The sequence below is a fragment of the Cryptomeria japonica genome, chromosome 6 (assembly GCF_030272615.1).
Source record: "Cryptomeria japonica chromosome 6, Sugi_1.0, whole genome shotgun sequence".
Classification (NCBI taxonomy): Eukaryota; Viridiplantae; Streptophyta; class Pinopsida; order Cupressales; family Cupressaceae; genus Cryptomeria; species Cryptomeria japonica.
The window spans coordinates 136,230,232-136,233,992 of NC_081410.1; the positions used below are offsets into that span (position 1 = coordinate 136,230,232).

General features: G+C 35.2%; 1 pseudogene; it reads right to left on the bottom strand.

Moving 5' to 3' along the window:
* Positions 1 to 596: 596 nt before the first annotated feature.
* LOC131057859 (beta-glucosidase 18-like) lies at positions 597 to 3,528 on the bottom strand (annotated as a pseudogene).
* Between the last annotated feature and the right edge of the window lie 233 nt (positions 3,529 to 3,761).

Sequence of the window (3,761 nt, forward strand, 5' to 3'; positions counted from 1 at the left end):
TATTTATTCAATAGTATATTCACTTAAAAAGTTTTAATGTATTTACTTTATTTTTAAATAATAAATCAATTGAACATTGTCTATTATCAATAAATTTAAATACTTATTAATTAAAATGTATAATAAGAATTGAAGCCAATTTGAAAGCATTCCATTTTCAACCCCAAACCTATTTGTCCTAAAACTAAAATTTGAAGGCCTTGTTTGAGAATAAACAAGCTTAGATGTGGAAATGATTAAAAAACTTAATTTTTGTGCAATGGCTAGTTTGAATTTTTTAATTCCACATGCAATTTGATGTAATCAAATGGCATATTGGGAATTCTTTATAGGTGTAAACTCACTGCAAAATGTGGCCGCCATTACCATGTAAGGTACTATGAAGATATATAGAGGATAGATTACAATGAACAAATTATTATTATTTAATATTTGTTATGTATTAATCATATAATTTGTTTTAATTAGAATTGAAATTTTGGTATACCAATAGATTAGGTTTGCACAATTAAGTAAGTGAATAGTAACGTATGTAATTGACTAATAAATATGACTATAAATGATTAAATAATTTTCCTTCCAATAATAATATTAGGTGCTAATAATGAGTTGCTTATAATATTTGATTTTGATAAAAGTTATATCAGTCGGATTACCAAAGTTTATATACATAGTGATCTATTCATATTATACGGCTTGTGCCTGATCAGTGAAGAGTTGCTTCATTTTGTTGGTTCTTCCCTTAATTTGTGAAATGTTGTGTGCTCCATCATTTTTGTTGAGGAAGTTCTTGTACCAGTCGGCAGAAAGCTTTGGGATTCGTTTTTGAGTGGTGTAATCAACATAGTAAAGACCAAAGCGTTTAGTGTAGCCGTATAACCATTCAAAGTTGTCCAGAATCGACCACACATAGTAACCTCTCACGTCTGCTCCTTTTCTGCAAACAGCACGGACCAATTCCTTCATTCAAGAGAATATTAAGGAAAAATTTGTGAGTCGAACACAAACTGTTTTGAGGGCGTATTATACATAACTTATTGCAGATGCTAAATAGGTCAGATAGCTTTCCATTTGGTTGACTCTTCCATCATCATTCAAAGCATCTGCCAATGGGGCCGAAGGATGATCTTGTTGACCATAACCTGTGTTCATTCCCACAGTTATTACAATATATAGGTGACAATAATTTGAGTTAATGGAACAATAAAATCCATGCACTCACCATTTTCTGTGATGATAATTACAGGATTGTTATATCTTTCTTTCACGTACATCACAATTTTTTCCATGCCATATGGCACAACAAAAGATCCCTCCATGCCCGTCTGCCATGCCATTGAATTCCAAAATGATAATCATTGTGCACGAAAATAAATCAAAGATGAGTTTAAATGTTGAATACAATACATACCGGCTCGCCTATTGGAACTCCGTCTCTCTCACCTGCAAGCGAGTCAATGTTGAATAAGAATCGTCGTCAATTAAAGTTTTCCAACAGAATTAAACTCTGTGATTTACAGAATTGTCTCACCAGTTTTATAGACTAAGGCATCTGGATAGTCCTCTATTTCCAAACAAAGTGAAAAGAGGCAGTCCTTGGCATACGATGTTGTGTAATGATTTTGCCGAGAAAATCATATGAACCCTTTACTTTCTCTGACATTTCACTGGGGAAAGTAGGCAGACGCCGCCCTAACATTCGCCGCATTTCAGGAGGATAATCCCCATAAACAATTGGGTCCAAAAACCTGCACAGCCATCAATGGAAGTGGAGAGATGCAAAAATTAACGCAGCAATCAATAACGGACTGTTATCCATGTTAATATAGTTCATACTGGACAGGGAGCAATATAGTCGGATGTAAACATGGTAAAAGTTTAATAGCGATCCTTTTCCTACCAGGCTGTGTCGAATGCCAACAATCTCTCGACGGCAGATTTGTCATCTGGTATACTCCTCAGAGGCTCGTACCATGAAGACGATATTACTATACCAATAGACCCTCCCTGCTTGCTCTGCAAGTTTAGGTAATTTATAATTATTTTTCACGTTCAAAATGTATAAAAATGCATCAGAAGTTCTGGTATGAACATTATATCAAATACCATCTAAGCAAATCTAATTCCTAACTTGATATTTTGTTCTATAGACATCAACTGCTGCAGCATGTGATAATATAACATTATGAGCGGCAATGTAGGGTTCGATTTTTGAATTGCCATCAGTACAATTCCCAAAGGGCCAAGAACACCGAGAAGGGGGATAAGTTCCTGTAAGATAGCCACACTGGACAAATATATTGGGCTCATTGAATGTTGCCCAGTATTTCACTCTGTCTCCGAAAGCTGCAAAGCATATGTCTGCAAATGCTTCGAAGTCCTTGCTGCAGGTGTCAAATACTAGATTACGATATACCTCATAGAAAACAAAATCGGCTGCTATAGAAAGTGAAGATGCAGGTATAGGTTACAACTTACACTACGTGGGAACTCAACCACCCCCCATATGAATCCTCTAAATACTGCGGAAGATCATAATGATTCAACGTCACAAATGGTTCAATTCCTGCAATAGTGATAAATATAGTGAAACTCGTGAGAGAATTTAGCGACGCCTAAATCCAGTCTAATTAAAACTTCTGGTGACAAAGAAAACAGTGTCAATGGTAAATAATTCAGGCTGCACATAAATACTCTAAACTAGTCCATAAAAAGTTAAAAAAAAAACATCTATAAATAAAGCATGAATGCAGCCACATACCCTTTGACAATAGAGCATCCAAGAGATTATTATAATACCTAATTCCTTTCACGTTGACAGCTCCTCTTCCAGCTTTTTCACAAATATCGTAGACAAATGAATAACATTGAATATAAAACACTCCAGATGAAGTTTTTCTAAGGACATGGCTAATCAATATACCATGGACATAATATTATACCTGGAAGAATGCGAGACCACGATATGGAGAAGCGATAGGAGTCCACCCCGAGGGAACCCATCAAATCAATATCTTCCTGTATTGCACAACCGTTTTCATTACTTAAAAAGATATAATTAGTCCAAAAAACGAAAACACCACTTAGATAATTATGTCCAAGTACCTTGTAACGATGATACTGTTCATCAGCTACATTCCCATTACTTCCGTCGGCAATATTTTCTGTGCCACAAATCGTGCCCATCAATAAAATTTCAAACCATTGAAAATAAGGAAAATCAAACTCTAAACTGATAAACTTATAACCCAAGCAACCTGGATGATTATGTGTGAAAACATCCCAATTGTTTAGACCCTTTCCGTCTTCCAGATACGCACCTTCCACCTACAAAAGCGAGGTGAGGTTGATAATTTAAAATTTTTATTATAAACAACTTAAATGGAAGAAAAGAAAACCTGATAGGAGGAAGAGGCCGTTCCAAAAATAAATCCAGGCGGGAAACTGCTTCTATCGATCTCTACTTCTCCTAGAACTATAGCTACCATTGTCATAATTGCAAGCATTACTTTGGACATGCTTGCCTTTCCTTTCATCATAGACATTAGACGAACCAAGTGTAAACTCAGAAATCATGGCATGATGTTCTTGAGCTTGTTAGAAGATGTTTTATAGGAGAACAGAGTTGAAATATATGTCAAACGAAGAATGGTAGATAACAACAAATCCAACAAAGTTGAAGAAAAAAAGAACCATCTTTACCTGAATTTGAAGCAGTCAGTGGTGTTAAGTGTAGAAGGGTATTTAATGTTTCTATGAAT